This window comes from Canis lupus, chromosome 12 (assembly GCF_011100685.1).
Source record: "Canis lupus familiaris isolate Mischka breed German Shepherd chromosome 12, alternate assembly UU_Cfam_GSD_1.0, whole genome shotgun sequence".
Lineage (NCBI taxonomy): Eukaryota > Metazoa > Chordata > Mammalia > Carnivora > Canidae > Canis > Canis lupus.
In genome coordinates, this window is record NC_049233.1 from 23822989 (window position 1) to 23842674 (window position 19686).

General features: G+C 39.6%; 1 protein-coding gene across 8 annotated transcripts in view; it reads right to left on the reverse strand.

Annotated features, from left to right (window-relative positions):
* The window catches only part of COL21A1 (collagen type XXI alpha 1 chain), a 240963-nt gene extending 233045 nt beyond the window's left edge, over window positions 1-7918 (reverse strand). For 5 of the 8 annotated variants that reach the window (XM_038554370.1, XM_038554369.1, XM_038554373.1 and 2 more), the window contains exon 1: window positions 7531-7918. The gene's annotated coding sequence lies outside the window, so the exon portion shown is untranslated. Of the gene's footprint in view, window positions 1-3769; window positions 4145-7381; window positions 7434-7530 lie in introns of those variants that run through there. The other 3 variants (XM_038554371.1, XM_038554366.1, XM_038554364.1) reach the window with 2 other exon arrangements.
* Window positions 7919-19686: the final 11768 nt, after the last annotated feature.

Below are 19686 nucleotides of genomic sequence, written 5' to 3' on the forward strand. Positions count from 1 at the left end.
TGAACATTGAAATGAATAGAATTCTTGAATTACTATATCGTATGCCTGAAACTAATGTAATGCTGTATGTTAATTACAATGGAATTTTTAAAATTCTATCTAGTCCAGACTAATATAAAATTAGGGGGTGCCTAGGTGGCTCAATCAGTTAAGCATCTGCCTTCAGTTCGGGTCATGATCTGGGGATCCTGGAATCAAGCCCTGCAACAAGCTCCCTACTCACCAGAGAGCCTGCTTCTTCCTCTCCCTCTGCTACTCTCCCTAATTGCACTCTCTCTCTCTACCAAATAAATAAATCTAAATAAATAAATAAAATTAGCTTTATATTCACTTTAATGCTCATTTCTTCCCCTGAAGTGTCATTAACAGTCACTCACTTTTAAAATGGTTTTATATGGGATGCCTGGGTGGCTCAGTGTTGCGCATCTATCTTTGGCTCACATCATGATCCCAGGGTCCTGAGATTGAGTTCCGCATTAGGCTCCCTGTAGGGAGCCTGCTTCTCCCTCTGCCTATGTCTCTGCCTCTCTCTGTGTCTCTCGTGAATAAATAAATAAAATCGTTAAAAAATAAAAAATAAAATAAAATGGTCATTTTTCCTTTCCTGTTCCAAATACTACAGGATTGAGTTCCAAACACTAAATGATTACGCATATTTAATGTTAAACAAGGTTAGGCTGGACTCTGGTTTAGAAGTTCTGCATGTACATTGTAATCTATGGTTCTAGTTTTTGAAAATAAGGAAAGGAGTAACAGTTTTTGCTGTACCTTGGGGGAGGAGAGAATAAGTTAGGAGTGGGCAAACTTTAGGAAAAATAAATATTTGATTCCAGACATTCATATACAGAGTTTGTGTTAGAAAACTATGCCATAAACATCCTAGATTTATTATTAGGGCATAATTGAATTCCATCTAGATCACCCAAGCCTTCATTATTTTACTTCAGCTCATTCTCACATCCATATTATAGCTTCTTGCCCAAATCCTATTGACCCAGCAGGAAATTCAGTCATCTGCACAATGGCTAACTCCAGCTCCACAGGAGTGAGCTACGGAATTCCCTAGGAAGAAGGCAGCTGACCTGTGCTGACCGCCTAGATGTTACATTGACAACACAAAATCAACATGTGCACCTTGCTTTATACTATGTAACATGCTGTCACATGTGGTAGAATTTTGCCATCAGGCTTATATGTCATTTCTACTTCCATTTTACAGATGGGAAAACACTCAAATGTATTCTACCCATGGTGGCTTGGCTTTGGGTACATAGTGGAACTGGAAAACGGAAATTTAAAATTAACATTTTCTCCTTTTAATGGAAAGAGAAATGGAGACACAGAAACTGTAAAACTCAAGTCACTGGGCAAATTAACAAGACTAGTAGAAGCAAAATCTGAACCTCCTTTCTTGCACATGCATACTTTTGCCAACATACCATCCTCAAGTTTTGTGCTGATGGGGTCTTCCGTTTTCAGTTATCAGTGCTTTGAGGGTAGGAATCCTACAGAACCGTGTCTAATCATAACTTCCCCGGAGCCCCAGTGGAAGAGACTCCCCTTTAGCTCAGCACTGTCAGACCCACGGCTAACAACCCAAAGCTGATAGAGTCAAATGAAATTTTAAGGTGGAAATTACTAACAGAGGGACTCCATTACCTGTATATGAAGCGGAACTTTGGGATGTTTCCCAAGATAGTCCCAGGAAATTGATATTTCCAAATTCCTATGGACCCATCCATGAAACATCCCCAAAGCTGAAAGGAAGGATTTCCTTTAAAAGTAATCACCACTGGAGCCACCCGAGAAACAAGGCAGTCCTTCTGATAAGCAATTAAATGTCTGTGATGGGGGATCCCTGGGTGGCGCAGCGGTTTGGCGCCTGCCTTTGGCCCAGGGCGCGATCCTGGAGACCCGGGATCGAATCCCACATCGGGCTCCCGGTGCATGGAGCCTGCTTCTCCCTCTGCCTGTGTCTCTGCCTCTCTCTCTCTCACTGTGTGCCTATCATAAATAAAAAAAATAAAAAATAAAATAAATAAATGTCTGTGATGTTTGAGAAGATCCACAGTATATTTTGCTTTCTGCCTTAAGGAGCAGCTAGCTGTCCACCAGCCCAAGTTAAGACTTGCCACTCTAGTCTCATTTTTTCCTGAGGAGTTACCCCCCTACCTTCCTAGCCTGTCATTATAATAACCTCCAGAACCTCTAAACATAATTCATGCCAAGCTTTTTAAAATGCATTTTTTCTTGCATATGGAAGTGAAAACTGTCAGCTTCTATCATGACTTAAATACTGAAACTTAACTCTACTTTTGACATGTTGTTTTCTGATTAGGGGAGCATTGTTTATCTGCTTCTGCCCATAGCTCCTTACACATTTGCTGGAATGGAGGCGGGGGTTACTTCAGCCTGTCTCAGATACCTCCCTCTTTTTTAGGAGCAAAGTCACCTTCACAGTAACAACTAATAGTAAACCGGTGGAAAGTTGAGAGAATGGTGGATAATGATATTTGACTGTTGATTTCAGCTAGTTTTTATTGTGAAGAGCAACTCTAATTTCAGAGTCAAATTTACCTTCAAAGTTCTCCTCCATTCTAGTTTTGTGGCTAGTTCTTCAAATAAAATACATTTCTCAATACCATAGAGATCCAAGGAAAAATATTTTTCCTATGGCCATTGACAGATACGGAGCAACTGAATTCATTACCTTATGTATTTCACCAAGGACATTTTCCCAATGTGCCTGCCATCATACAATCATTTAAAATTTATTATTATAATCAAAATACAAAACTTGATTTCCAGAATTAATGTTTCCAATAGAATACAATTTCCCTATTATTTCTCTATTTCCCTTCATGATGATATACAAATAAAAAGAAAAGAGATGTTTCAGAAGAAAATACATATAAACTAATTTTATAAAACTAAATTTTTCAGATATTTAAGTAAAAATTTAAGTAACACTCATCTAACTACAAAATGATCTTTCCTGAACATTAATGATTAATAATGTCTTATCATATATATATTTATGTAACAGACTAAGTTCCTGCACAGTTGTTTATAATAAGTTGTACTAGAGATCAATTATTTTTTTAAGATTTATTTATTTTAGAGAGAGAGAAAGAGCATGCAGGGGATGTGACGGACAAAAGAAGAGGGAGAGGATCTCAAGCCCCATCTGACACCCACTAAGCATGAAGCCCAACACAAGGCTCAATCTCAAGACCCTGAGATCATGACCTGAGCTGAAATTAAGAGTCCATGCTTAACCCACTGAGCCACCTAGGTGCCCTAAGAGGTCAATTATTAAACAGATTTCAAACTCATATATTTATCCTAATATACAAAAATGTTTATTTTGGGGGCATCAATCATATGGCACTATTCTGACTCAGGATATAGCTGTGAACAAGTAGAAAAAAATTCTCCTTCAGGAAGCTTACTCCATTGGTGAGTATTTTCTAATGTTATCCTTTGCTTTTCAAATTTCTAGTCCCCTTATTCTAAGCCAAAACTCTCTCCAAAGCTGGCCTTCTAAAGGATCCTCCAGTGGGCTGCTTTCCTGCATAACTCAAGAATGCACACATACTCAAATGCCAACAAAAACTCCATATCTGCACAACATAGCAGTCCTGTGAGTGGAGTCAAATGTAGTACAACCCAGTCAAATGTTGTCCTGCAAGAAGCATATGGAATCTGGCACTAATCTCTAGTGCCACAATGTGGTTTCTACTTCCAAAGTGGCTCCAGTAATCCTCACCTCATGGTATTTGTGACCTTGCTTCGTCTGCTTTCACAGTGAATCAGGGTAGGTTTGTGTGACCAACAGAATATGACAGAAGTCGCATTGTATGACTTCCAAGGCTGAGTCACAAAGGCATTGCAAAGTTGGTCTTCTACATGGTCTCTTGAATTACACACTCCAGGTAGTCAGTGGCCATGCTGTAAGGACATTAAGCATCCCTGAGAGAGGCCCACATGGAGAAGAACTGAGGTCTCCCACCAACATCCACGACTAACTTGACAGCCATGAGCATCTTGAAGTAGAACCTTCAGCCCCAGTCACGCCTTCAAATGACTGTAGCTCCATCTGACACCTATGTATAATTTCATGGGGAACTTCAAGTCAGAATCACTCAGCCAACCTGCTCATAAATTCTTGACTCTCATATCTGTGAAAGATAATAAATGATTTCTTGTTGTGTTAAGCCACTGAATATTGAGGAGATTTTTACACAGCAATAGATAACTGATACACAGGGTTAGTATCAGCCAAACTCTTGAAAGTGCCGAGAACTTCTCATCCCATAAAGTTCTTATTATAATATCCTCTTCCTAACCTCAGGAAATGCTCTCTGGAGTTCATAAGCAGTAGATATGATAAACTGATAGAGGTTAATGTGTAAAACAATGCAAATATGTCAATAGTATATATTTTCTCTGCTAAAACTTTTATATTTTTAACATGTCCTTCAGGTCAACAAATATTAGATGTTTTCCTATATAAATAATTGTGTTGGCTCCTCTGTGATGTACACCAATGAAGAGAGAAGAGACTCTTCCTTTAAGCACCTTATAAGGTAACAAAAGAGACAACAAGCAGAATATGAATTGAGACATATAACATTTGAGTTGAAGTTAGGAAGAGGAAGAGAATTCAAAAAGAATACAAGTGTGTGAACTAAGGTCCATGACTGATGAGGATGATGTCAGGGTAGGTGACTTTTGGCAATTCTATTATAACAATAATCATGAGTACTCATTTGTTGAGAGCCTATCTTATGCCAAGCACCGATACATGATCGAATTTAATCTTCATAGCACAATCTGTGAAGGAGCTATATTTTCTCCTTTTTACAGGTGAAGAAACAAAGATTCTCAAAGATCAAGCCACTTTCCCAAGATCATCCAAATGTAAAATGATGAAGTTGAGTGCTGACCTCACTTCTTTTTCATGTCAAAACCAACACAAAGTCTCCCCATTACACCACAATGATAACAAGCAACCTTCGTAAAGACTCAACATTCGCATGCATGATTCCTGTGTCTTCCAGGACCACTTACACCACCAGTCTTCCCTCCAAAAAAATGCCATGAGGATGTGTTGACAGCCTAGTTTTGAATATAAAGAAGCCAGTGTGTCTTTAAACAAATCAATTCCAGAAGGAGAGTTTTGGAAAAATGCTGTGGTAATATAATGCATCTAAAAATTTCCAAGAGAGAGAAAGAAGCTGTCAGAGGCAGCCCAGGGGATTTTTGGTGAAAACACATTTTCCTCCTTGCTCATGTCTAAACCTTCTGTCTTCTCTCTACTCTTCCAGGAGCCTGACTGAGTCAACCTCTGGCAAATTTAAGCACCACATATATTTTTATATGGCACCATTCACTTTTCAACACTTGGCTTTGTATTCTGACAACTTAGCTCAAGTATTTGGATGAAAAATGAGTAGAACTTTTTTCTTCATTCACCCCCTACCTTTTTTAGTACTTGTTAATTTATAATTTACATACAATAAAATACACAACTCTCATGTGGACAACTCAAAGGCATTTTACATATGTATACATATATAAGTCTAACACCCAGATCAAAATGTAGAACAAACCCATCCCCAAAAGTTACCACATGCCCTTCAAGTCAGTAACCACTATTACCACTACTCTGACTTTTATCACCATTAATTGTGTTTCCCATTCCTCGAATTCGTATTAATGGATTGATATGTACTGTTTTGGGTCTGGCTCCTTTTGTTCACCTTTTTTGCATTTCATTCATATTGCTGCATGTATCAGCAGTTTCTTTGTTATTGCTATTCCATTATACTTTATTTGAAGTAGTGCTGAGAAATTATTAGATCTACTTGATCAATATCTGAGTTCATCCCTTATATTTTTTGTGTCATCTCAAAAATGTAGATACAACCCAGACATACAAGATACATAATGTTATTATCCATAACCATTCTTATCTTGCTCTGCCATTCCTACTTTCTCTGGTAGCAGAAGAAAGTAGGAACACACATATGATAATTAAAAATAACTTAATATCTTCTGGCTTAATACAATGTATATTGGTCTAAATTTACTTGGAGTGAATATTAATTCAACTCAAAGTTCGAACCCCCCAATGAGGTCTATTTCTGTCTTCCCAGAGTCATGGCTGGAGGAAGGGAAGATATTTCTACCTTCAGGGCAACAGGAGGTGGAGTTTCAGACAAGAACCACCCTCAAGGACTTTGCTAGTCTATTGCACACTGAGAATCTAATCCCTTGGGTATTAGGATGCCACTCAGTGTAGCACACACTGGTCCCCACCAGAACCTCTTGCAGGAAGTTCCTAAACTCAGCAATATCCCCCACCTCAATCAGTTCTGTCAACCAGTTGTCACCACATCTGCATCACCCTTTGGGTCCCCAAAATTTTCAGCTGCCTTTGCCTCAGCAAACTGGAGGATGATAGGCTCTAGAAGACTTCCTTCTGACCCACCAACTTAGATTCCTCAGATATTCCTAAAATATTACCTGAGCAGTCCCACACTCAGCACCATGATTAACACAAGACCTATCTCATGGCTTAGGATTCTCCTGTGAAACATTTGAAAAGCTATGACTAAGTCCCATACCACGCATTTCCCAACCTTTCTGTGTGTTCTGTTCCCTGCTATGCCTTACTCACCCCCATGCCAGGGTTTGGCCCTCAGAAGGAAGCCAAATCATTCCTGTCTAAACTCTTTGCCCCATTCTCCTACTCTCTCTCTTTTGTGATGGAGTCTTGTCATAGTCCTTCCATCTGCCTTCAAATACTATGGTTTACAGAAGTGTTCTCAACTAGAGCTGCACATTAGAATCACTAGGAAATATTTTTTAAAAACAGTAGTACCTGACTTTATCTTAGACCAAATAATTGAATCAGAGTCCCAGGAATAGGGCTTAGGCATTAGTATTTTTTTAAGGCTCCCCAAGTGATACTGATAAGTCTCCAGAAATAGGGCTTAGGCATTAGTATTTTTTAAGGCTCCCCAAGTGATACTGATAAGAACCCACTCATTACAATAAACCTCTGATTTGAGTCAGGCAGGCTTAACTCTTGATAGGTAAAGTTTTGGGATTTAGAAAATCTCTTTTTGATAAGACAGTGTACTGCTAAAGACTCAAGAATGTCAGCTCTGAGAACCAAAACCAACAAATGACTTCTTGGCTCTGGATTTAGAGTACCTATTATTTCCCTTAAATAACAAAACCCGTCAATCCCATGTATGGAGAAATGAGGGATGCTATCAATTCAGGGAATTTTTTTAAATTAGCTTAATATTTTTAAAAATCACCCCCATATTCTTTTCATTTTTTTTAATTTATCCATTCATTCACTTACTACGGCCCACATCAGTTCATAAAGGAGTGGTCGTGACCAGCACTGTAGCACTCTAGAGAGAAGGAATAAACAGTCACTTGCATGTCAAGACCAGAGTAGCAAGAGAGGATTCTCTTCATTTATTGAGCAAATATTTACTGAGTACTTACTTGAGGTCATTAGCATATAAGAAGGGTAGATGGAGAAACCTGCTCTCTTCTTGAGTCCAGAAAAGAAGGCAGTCGTATTGAACCAGGGACCTAGGACACATAACTGTGAGGGACAAGGTGAAGAAGGACACTCTGCGAGAGTTCTAAGATGAGAAGTGTGGTCCAGGTCAGGGCACACTCCGCCTTCTGTCTCCCTCATTAATATTTCACTTTCCCCAATACCCCCACTCCTGCCCCCACAAACACTTTTTACATGACCATGAATGGGAGCTGTTGCCTCAGTCATGGGATATTCTTCCAGTCAAAGAAAGATCTGAGGAAGAAGAAGAATGAAGATAAGGAGGGAAAGGTTAGTTTGTAGTCTGGGCAGGTGAGCTGGGTGGAACCCCGGGGTAGTAAGAGAGGCCAGTAAGGAAGGACAAGTTGCTAGGAGACCAGAAAGAATTGAGCATTGAAAATGGGATGAGCACTGGGTGTTATACTATATGTTGGCAAATCAAACTCCAATAAAAAAATACCAAAAAAAGGGATCCCTGGGTGGCGCAGCGGTTTGGCGCCTGCCTTTGGCCCAGGGCGTGATCCCGGAGACCCGGGATCGAATCCCACATCGGACTCCCGGTGCATGGAGCCTGCTTCTCCCTCTGACTGTGTCTCTGCCTCCCTCTCTCTCTCTCTCTGTAACTATCATAAATAAATAAAAAAAATAAAAAAAAATTAAAAAAAAATACCAAAAAAAAAAAAAGCATAAAAGAAAGAAAAGACAATAGCCAAGAATCTCAGTCAGAAAAGTGAGGGAGGGGGCAACCAGTTGGCTCAGTTGGTTAAGCGTCTGCCTTCGGCTCAGGTCACAATCCTGGGCTCAAGTCCTACGAGTCCAATGATGGGCTCCCTGCTCAGTGGAGAGTCTGCTTCTCCATCTCCTTCTGCCTCTCCCCCTGCTTGTGCACTCACTCTCAATCTCTCTCAAATAAAATAAATATAATCTTTTTAAAAGGGGAAAGAAAGAAAGAAGAAAGAAAGAAAGAAAGAAAGAAAGAAAGAAAGAAAGAAAGAAAGAAAGAAAGAAAAAAGAAAGAAAGAAGAAAAAGAAAGAAAGAAGAAAGAAAGAAAGAAAGAAAGAAAGAAAGAAAGAAAGAAGAGAGAGAAAGAGAGGGAGGCAGAGAAAACCTATTTGTTCTTTTAAATTCAGATGGGGCCAGCCTACCTACACACACAGACTTTGAGATTAGAAAACAGGGAAATCGCTGTCCTTTGGGAAGATGGGGGAGTGATCCTTTACAGTCCTGTATTTTCTCCTGTTATGGATTCTTCTGTTGTTGTCATTGTCGTTGATGATGATGATGATGATGATGATGATGATGTGGACTTTTCTTACTAGAATTTACTACAAAAATTCTCACATCATCTATGAAATTCAGAAAGACAAAAGGGTTGGGTGTTTTGATTTAACTTGCAGTAGCTAGAATAAAGTGAGGAATAAAAATTCAATGTGAAAGTTTAAACTGGCTAAGTCAGAAGGTAAAGATGGTACATATGTCCCCCACTTAAAGAGGAAAGGAAAATGGACTTCCCCTTTACAGAATGTCCCCTTGGGGGTGGGGGGGGAAATGAGAGAAAAAAGTGGAGAATCAATTCTGATAAGGAAAAATTTAAAAGCCCACTTTTAATCCTCACTAAGAGAGTGAGCCTTGAAAATAATCCACTACACTGATAATTACCAGTTAAACGAGGACATGCTTTCTTGTCTGGCCCCTTCATACCAAACCCCTAAGAGAGAGCTAAATGGATTGAAGTAAGAACCGAAACTCGAGTTCCTTAAATTTCACGCTACTTGCAGGCAGAGTTTGGGAATCCATGAAGGCCCCTTCCCCATCCCAAAAAAGTTAACCACACAGACTGAAGGGTTGAGTCACCATAAATCAAAATAACCTTGAGAAAACAAACTCAACAAAGCCATAATTATCTCAAGTTGCATCCTTGCCAACAAGTGGTTTTTGACCAAAGAAACTGGAGATGCTAAGGCTATCACTGAAGTGATAAACTTCTAAAAATCATCAATCAGAAATAAAATAATTCAAAATTTCAGGGCACTGATTTAAACTTTTATTCTTAGACATGTGGCACAGGGAGTATAGCAATAGTTTTGAGAAGATATGAAACAATATATCCATCTTTTGAATTAACCAGCCAGAAGTATTTGCTATTTCTTCTTTTCCCTTATTGTTTGCTATTTAGCTTGTGTTTCATTTTGTTGTTTTTTTTTTTAATTCTAATCAAAAAATATGTTGTTAAAAGAAAACCATCCAGAGATCCACTCCAGTTGATACTAAAAGGAGTTTTATCCTAAGAAATCTGGCATCTTCTGGAATCCAAGGGCAGAAATACAGCTGGTCTGCAGGGGAGCCAGGAATACCATTTAAAACCAAGTAGGATCCTGTCTCCATGTCTTTCAGGCACCGATATGGATTCATTGGTCAGAACCTCTCTATGCTCCCCTTTTCCTTCAATGGCGTAGATCAATATACTTCCTTACTGTTTGGTCACATGGCCCAAAAGTTTGCTCAAAATGACAGTTTCCATCTGATTCCACATCAGCACATAAGCCTAGCCAATTCAAAACTTGGTCCCAATTCAAAATTACCAGGAGAAGGAATCTAACTGGCCAGCTAAGATCAAGTATGCACTTTGGGGCTGCTCCAAACTGGGAGTGTGGAGTGTATACTGAGGATCACATGACCTGCCACCAGCTCATCAGGGACAAGACTGCCTGAGATGAAAGCCTGGGCAGGAAGAAAGAACAATCTGAAGGAGAGGCAGGGATGACCCAGGAAGGGTTAGCCACCTCTCAGAGCACTTGTGCTACAACCAGGGTTTAGATGTTTTATACTCCAGGAGAATGTTACCTGTTAGGGAGAGGAGAGACAGAGTAATGCCTTTTTAGCTTTTGATTGATTGATTGATTGATTGAGATTGAGTGTGAGTGTGAGGCGGGGGGTGGGGGGGGTGGGGGGGTGGTAGAGGGAGAGGGAAGATCTTTAGCAGTCTCCACCCTAAGTCAAGCCTAAGATTGACTTTGGGCTCCATCTCAGGACCCTGAGATCACCACCTGAGCAGAAATCAAGAATCCAAGGCTGAATCAACTGAGCCACCCAGGCACCTTTTTAGGTTTTTAAATAAGCGCTTCCTTTTATCCCTCAAATGGTGTTATATGTTGTCTCTCAGAGGAGTAGTCATTAAGCAATGGATAATGAATAAACAAAAGGGAAGCTAAAATACATGTCAGGGAAATATTATCCAAGAATATCAGTGATTTTTCAGTTTAGTTTTGGTTTTCCAATCTGCATCAAAGGGCTTGAGGTTCTAATAGCTCTCCTCAAGATGACTTAATTTAACTAGTAATTGAGAAGTGGAGGATCTAAATATTGCTAGGTATATACCAGAACTGTATTCTAGGACTCATGACCAGTTGGGTTTGCTTTCTACGAGTTAGTAACCTAGGGCTAAAGACTAGAGAGGGACACTGCAGAGCCCAGATGGGAGTTCTTGCTGAATCCCCACACCCAGGGACCCACCCTGGCCTCAGCTCAATCTGGTCCTTTAGCAGTCTAGCCACAGAGATCCTAGCCTTCTGTCTTTGACCATAGAGACATTTTCCTAATGTGATTGGCTCATTCATTATTTTAAAACTTTGGAAATATAATTTTCTGTAGTCAAACTTCAAATGGTTATGATGAAGTCTGTCACAGGAACATTTAATCAGTATTTATTTAATAACTACTCTGCACCCAGCCCTGTGCCATGTGTTAAGAGACACAGTCGTGCCAGGCGTGAAGCTTACAAGCTAGCAGGGACAGGAAGTATGGATTTTTACACAGTAGAACCTATAACGTATGCTCTATATGACTTTGGTAGCTCTGCTAAATTCCCTTTGGGTTCTTTATTATATTCCCTGGAGGCCACTGTAGAAGAAAGTGGTAGACATAAGTATTTTTGCCACACATTGGTTGATACTAAGAAAGATAAAGGGAAAGGGGTCCTTATTATGAAAAGAGAATGGGAGAAATGCATATTATTTTTCCCTTTCTCTTGTCTCTTGCAGGTTCTTCTGAGGGCAGACTCATTCACCTGTACCTGCACAATCCACAGGAGGCTAAAACTCAAAGGAAACCTCATCTTTCTGTACAGAGGAACCAGTAACCAAGACCTGGAGCTGGGGAGTATGGTCGAAATCTCAGAAAGGGGTCCCTTCATTCTGTTTAGGAGCTGACATAGGTCCTGAGATCTCCCTCAAGCTGCACATGTATTTGCTACACCCAAGGAGCAGAGCAAAGGCCTTGAGAACTGAGCTATGACAATAGGCCATGACCCAGTCCCAGACAAACCCTGGGCGGCCAGGCAAGGACCCCACAGCATGGGAAAGCCTTCGAAGTCTGCACCACTGAAAGAAGGTGAGACAGAACTGGCAGTCTGAACCTCATGGGCTGATGCCTGGTAAAACAGAATAAAGAAGAAAACATCAACATTCTCCAGATGGTTTTTACAGGACATATAGTCTTGCCACAGAATATTCTGAAAGGGATGAGTGGGACTAAGATGAGGCAAATGAAACATTTGCTTTGGCTGCAAAATTTAAAGGAGAGGGGGACCAAAAGTCTCAGTAATCAAAATAAGTGATATTTTAACACAGTGTCTTAAAGAGTCAGAATTGATGCAAAAATTCCATGATGAACAAAATATCAAAATTATAAACTGGCTTTCCCCAGCAAGAGACCAGAACTTCTAGAGAACTTGAATTTAAAAAATGAGGCTAAGGAAAATAATAAAATAATAGAGAACTTGAATTTAAAAAATGAGGCTAAGGAAAATAAAAAATGAAGGAGTGTGTTAAATGAAAATCTGCACACGGAACCAGGGACATTCTCACCAGCAAACTGCAACCTCCTTTCTTTCTGCACCCTGGTCTAAGAATAAGACAGAGAGGCTTATCCACTACTAACATATCTCCCATCCTTACCAGTAGACTAGATAACTCATCTTGGGAAGAACCCAAGAATCCTAAAGAAAAGACCTGCAGATATTAACTGTAGTGATTGTAAAATATGTCTACAAATTATTTAACATTTATCCCATCAAGAAGTGGAATCTAATTGCCCTCCCTGTGACTGTAGACTACCTTAGTGGCTTACTCACAGTAACTATAATGCTACAGGAGTGACACTGCATGATTTCCCAGGATGGGTCAGAAGAGGCCACTCCTACAGCTTTCATCTCACTCTATATCTTGAGATACGTGCCTTTGGAACCCCAAGATGCCATGTAAAATGTCAGCTATTGTGGTCTCGACTGGAGAGACCACAGTAAAATAGAGAAATGTCCGAAGAGCCCCAGGAGTTCCAGCCTCCAGGTGTTTGTCTTCCTGGTCCAGGAGCCAGATATGTGAGTGCAGAAGCTTCCAGATGATCCCAACTCCACAAGTGCTGCAGAAACCTTATGAAAGCCCCTGGATGAGAACCACCTATTTGAGTCCTCTCAACACCCAGAATCATGAGAGACAATATAATACATGTTGCTGTTTTTTGCCACTAAGTTTGGAATGGTTTGTTATGAAGCAATTAAGTCATCAGAACCCGGACATTTGGAGTTCTCCCAAATAAAACATAGACTTCCATCTAGTTAACCCACATTTGATTCCAAATGGCACAGAAGCTGAAGAAGAGAAAGGGTGCATGGGGTTCTGCGAAATGGTCCATCTCCCTCCTCTCCTGACCTATTAGTACCAGGAGCCATTATCTTGAAAAAGTATGTCAGAGCCAAAGCTATTGGCAATTAAAAGTGTGAGACTAAGTATTTACTAACTAAAATGTCTACAATTTTATTGTTATTATTCATATTTAGTAAACAGTCTTCATTTTTATGTTAATAAGTAATAGACTCAGATTTATTAGGTTTCCTTTTCCAAAGTCATGTGAATAAAAAGCAATAGAGCACTGCAGTGAACTGTGATAGTTGTATCTTTGTTTTTCTATCATGGCTTCTAGCACCTTTAAGAAACTCCTCCTTGACTCCATGTGGCTACTGGTGGGCTGTCATTCTACAAACTCAGTCTATATTATACGTGTGGTCATGAGATGCAGATTCACCAGTCAGATGTCCCCATGCACCTAACCATAAGAATTGACCAATATTGAGCCTAAACTCCAATAGAATCTTTTCAGATATTGGAATCTTTTCAGATATTGACATATGAGAAAATTCTCTTATTCATGGCTAAACAGAGTCTAGGGCTTCCTGTGGCCCTCTTTTCCAAAATATGGAGAGAATCTACACACAGAATTAGGCTAAGCAAAGAGAGAAGATAGATTGAGATCCTGAATCTCATCATGCCTATAACTTGATCTATCCCTAGACTTCAGAGTTGCATGAGGCAAAATGTTTCTGGTATGGGTAAGCTAATGGAAGTCAGGTTTTAGGCATTTGGTAGCAAAGAACACCAACTAAGCAACCATGCCACCTCTTATCAGAAATTTCATTTCCTATCAAGATTAGAGGTCCCTGGAGGTTATTCTAAGCAGATTGGTACATGTTATATTCCTCTGTGCTTTTTAATTGTCAATCACTGAACAAATAATCACTGAGTACTACCATGTTCCAGTGTAGTAGATACCTATGTTTTGTCTGCCCAACAGTCCTCCTTTTCTAGAAACTGCTCCTGCTCTTGGTTTGATCCATGATTGAATAGTTCGGGGTGGATAACTGACCCAAGGTAGCCAATGAAGGAAACCTAGAAAATTCCTCAGGTTTTTTCAACTAGGAATCCAAAAAGATAGCCCTATTCCTCTTTAAGGAAGACAGCCATAAGACTAAAAACTCAGTAACTGGGGCACCTGGGTGGCTCAGTGGTTGAGCATCTGCCTTTGGCTCAGGTCATGATCTTGGGGTTCTTGGGGTCCTGTGATTGAGTCCCACATTAGGCTCCCCACACGGAGTCTGCTTCTCCCTGTGCCTATGTCTCTGCCTCTCTCTGTGTGTCTCCTCATGAATAAAAAATTTAAAAAATAAATAAAAACTCAGTATCTATCCATGGCCACGTTTCCCCATGTGGGGAACTAAAGATCACATAGGGAGTGGAACAGAGACCAGAGACAGGGTGAGAGCCTTGCCAACTTTTGTTGTTTCTGAACTCCACCCATGTCACTGACCTTGCTAAAGTTGGGTTTTTCAACTTTTCTTGCAGTCTTTATTTTGTGTAACATAGCTCTGATTGATATCTGTCATTCATTTGTAACAATTTAATATATTCATGCATAATGCCATTGTCTAAGGACATGACATAACCAAACCACAGTCCCCACCCTCAAGGAGCTTAAAGTATAATGTGAAGACAGGTACAAAAATGTAGCTGATTTCAGAATAGAGTGATAAGCTCTGTAAAGGTAGTGAGCACGGGGCACTGTGCAGCCCATGGAAGAGGCACCCAGAAAAGCTTCCCAGAAGACCTGCTACTTGTGGGAACTGAAGGACTATGAGAGGCTAGACCAGGGCATCTCAACCTCAGCACTGTTGACATTTGTGGGCTGATAATTCTTGGGGGTAGAGGGGGGTGGGGAACTGCCTTGTGACTTGTAGGATATTTAGCAGCATCCCTGGCTTCTACCCACTAGATGCCAGTTGCACTACCACCACTACCACCAGTCATGCAAGTCAAAAATGTCCACAGGGATCCCTGGGTGGCGCAGCGGTTTGGCGCCTGCCTTTGGCCCAGGGCGTGATCCTGGAGAACCGGGATCGAATCCCACATCAGGCTCCCGGTGCATGGAGCCTGCTTCTCCCTCTGCCTATGTCTCTGCCTCTCTATCTCTCTCTCTCTCTCTGTGACTATCATAAATAAATAAAAATTAAAAAAAAAAAAATGTCCACAGACACTGCCAATGTCCCCCGGGGGGGCAAGAAATGATCACGTCTACCCAAAGTCTTCATAACAACAATACGGTGGTGTGCTGCCTGAAATGCAGCCAACATAAAATAATGACTGCCTTATGAAATAACAATGTGATTTCCTCATAAAAGGTATCCTTCATGGCCAAATGTTGACAGCTTGCTAGCAACTTAAATACCTCAAGCAGTGCCTGGAGTCCGCCTTGGGAGATATGTTGACACATTCTTGTTTCAGTAGGATGAATCCCTTGGCCACCAAGTCCCTCTGTGAACCACTTCCTTCTGAACAGGCTTTTGTGTCTTCACTGTAGATGATTAAAATATCTCCACGGAGGAGTCTTGCTGCCCATTTACAAAAATAATGTCAACAGCCCAATTTTCATGATCCTGAAGTAATCATGGCAGCGTTCATGATTTGGTTTGGGATATGGTGCAAAAATATTATGGAATGCCTCTTTATTTATTTCTCAGAAGTCACAAGCAAAGGCCACTTACTACAAATTCTGCAGTATGCTATGAAACCTTTTCTGGGTTCTCTGAACACACCATACATAATAAATTTGTTTCACAAATACAGCACCTGAAACAATACATCTGAGACTATATAATGTATTATGTGTTGGCTAATAAAATTTAAATTTCTAAAAATGACCCAAAAAAGAAGAAAAAAAAAATAGGATACCTGATGCCAGATAATGTGAGCTGCTATAATCACTTTTCATTTCTTCCAGTTGTTTATGAAAGGACTAACCATACTTCTCATGAAGTCCATTTTCTGTATTCTTGAATCTTTCTTCAGTGCTATAGTTCCACTAAATGATCTGTAAATCAAAGAAAACAAACCTCCCTCATCCAGTAATGATAAAGATTAAAGGGTAACATACCATACCTCTCTGATTTGAAAAAGCACGGTTCCCCCACATCTGAGCATCTGCAAAATGGGTATATATCTTGCAATCTTCGGCATCTGAACCCTCCACCAGCAAGGGATCAGTCCAGTCCTGCTGCCATGGCCTGTCCACTCACTAACCTGCTGTTGACCCTGGAGGCATGACTGGCGACTCCTCCTTAACTTTCAGTGAACAGACCATTTCAGAACATTTGAGGAAGGAGCGTGGGTCTGGGCGATTGTCTAAAAGCCTTCTGCTGACACTCCAAAAAAGAAATCACCTTGCAGATTAGGTATCAGCAGTGTGGAAAGAAATCCCAAACGTCACAAGGGAGCACCTTCAAAGAAATGCTGACTCACCTCCAGTCTCATAGGTAAAGAAGAAAATGTTGAGTAGAGAAACAAGAACCCCAAAAACCCTGAGTCAAAAAATGATTCAAAAGAGTGAATGCAAAACAAACAAAAGACAAACAACAGCAACAAAAAATCTTTCAGGAATTCCTTAGCCCATTGAATTTGCTTGTATTTCTCTTTCTATATGCACAAGAGTGATATATGGTGAAAAAACTCAACATTTAGCTATATCCAAAACAGCCCTTTCAATAAATATACAACAAAAAATCCTATGATTAAGTACACATTTTTTCTTCCTTAGTGATACATAAAGTGATGGCATTCATTTGTTTTAAATTTGAGGGAATATAATACAATACAGAGAAGGCTGATACCCTGGTTCTTACCTAGCTGGTTATCAACAAACTGCAGATGTTGTTGCTAGGACTTCATAGTTGTCAAATCTGGCCCAATCAAGAGGCAATATCTGAGGAGAAACCACAAATTTATTCTGTAAAAAAAACAAAAACAAAAACAAAAAAACCCAAATCAGGTGTATACAGATGATGCTATACAATAGCTTAAAAATCGAAGTCCTCTCTAAGCTATCAATTTCATTGGTAAATTTACATCCTCAAATAATAACTGCAAAGTATAATTTCAATCCTATTCTCCCTTATACTCTTTCCTTAGTTATCTTGTCTGTGTGGCAGAGAATCCAACAGCATCAGGAGGCAGGAAAACTAGAAATTAAAGCCATGCTTACCTGATGGCTTGCACCCTATAGCAATTCTGTACCTTGTTAAGCTTCTAGTTCTTTTGATTAAATTTCATGGGAATTTAAAGGAATTAAAGAAAGGAATAGCTTCGGAGTATGGAATTCCCCCAAACATGGCCCCAGGAAAGATACTCAAAGAATATAAATTAAGAAAAGATCTAAAATCTCCAAATAGTCTGGGAAAATAAGTCACATTTGTTAATATTTTTAGTTGTATGAAAATACCTGTTATGGGCAAATGGATAAACAAAGGTAGAGAGATGTATGCGGAAGCTTTGTTTTATACAAACAGTAAAATGTGAAATATTTTCCCTTCCAAATGACAAGACTTCCATTTAATAGATGTCTACCTAAAGCAAAGCACAATTTCATTAAGTTTTCTACCTATAATACACTAAATAATTTTTCTTAAAACTTTCATAGAATTTAATTAGAATTTTGATTATTGGGACACCTGAGTGGCTTAGTGGTTGAGCGTCTGCCTTCTGTTCTGGTGGTGATCCCAAGGTCCTGGGATCCAGCCCCACATCAGGTTCTCCACAGGGAGCCTACTTCTCCCTCTGCCTATGTTTCTGCCTCTCAGTCTCTGTGTCTTTCATGAATAAATAAATAAAACCTTAAAAAAAAAAGAATTTTGATGATTAATTCAAACCCAGAATGTAACTTCCCGTCAAGAGTTATAGAATATACCACCTCATTCTGCATCAAAATTATTCTGTAGAAGAATTTTTCTGGTAATAGGTATTTTCCAAAAACTCGTTCAAATGCATGAATATATATATATGTAAAAATAATACCATGCCATTTAACAATGTGTTATTACAATATATGTATAAAAACATCCAGTAACCTTAACACAAATGCTTCTAAATGGTCACCTGCGGGATTTCGTTCCCTGTAGTCTGGAGTACAGGACCCCACAGGCTCAGTTTCCTGTCCTATAAAGCTTGCGGATTGGCCTCTTCAAAACGAATCTTGATGGGATGAGCACTGGGTGTTATGCTATATGTTGGCAAATTGAACTCCAATTAAAAAAAAAAAAAAAAAAAAAAGAATCTGAGCCATGACTGCGTTGTTGAGATGGTTAACCACCGGAGGGCAGCAAAGCACCTCATAATACCTTTTTTTTTTTTTTTTTTCCAGTTTTTAGTTCACCAAGTCGGATCATGGAATTAGGGTGTTGAATTTTCTATCTTGTAAGTCTTTCATTATATTAATTAATGAAGCTCATTTTTAAAACCTGAAAGCAAGAGCTATTAGGACATTTGTCATTGATTTTCCTAAAAGATATGTCTGGGCAGCCACCCCCCAAATTTCTCCTTATGAATAATATTCCCATTTTTTTAGTAGTGCTTAGGATTGACATATTAATGCAAGATGAAAGATGAAGACTTCCAGTCTTAACCAAGTAGCATATTAAATTAAACTGAGTGATTTTGGCAGAAGGATTCTTTGCAAGATTGATGGTCTATTATGTGAGTCTGAAAAGCAAGACAAAGGAGAATTGCTGGCGCCTCTGAAGTCTCATCCGAGTCTTACATCAAAGGAAATGAAATGTATTCCTTAATCTAATTTGTGACTCTCTTTAAGTATAAAGTCACTGCAAACTGAGGAACAATAAAGTAGCCGAAATATGATGTGTCCGGAACACCGCTGAATAATGATTTTATTTGCACTGCAAATAAATAACCACAAAATAAAGAATGCCTATTGATTATCCTAAAAAGAATGACAGACAGTGGTATTGTAGCACTGATTCTTTTTCATAGGGTTTTAAATCATTCTCCTGGAATTAGAAGTCCCTCTAAATACAATGGTGATGAGAAAGCAGACGGCAGAGACTAATAAAAGCGACACGGGAGAGCTAGGAAGGGTGTGTGTTACATGCACAAAAAAAGAATGAAGCCGGTTGCATTGTGCCGCAGCATCTGTTTGGGCTTCACACTGGTGTGGTGATGAGGATCACTTTGAAGGTCACAATAGCAGAATTTAAAATTGCAACGCCAGGAAGAAACAGACGCTGCAGACTAGAGATGTGCATAAGATTATAGCAAACCTGATGAAAGACAGGACAAGGTCCTTTTATTTAAAAAAAAAAATGATAATAAATCTCTGCCACAGTAAGAGTTTGTGAACTAGTGGAGGTGATGTGGAGGCAAGAGTTCACAGAAATCGAAACTAAAATAGCAGATGAAATCACACAATAGCAACAGGTAAAGAT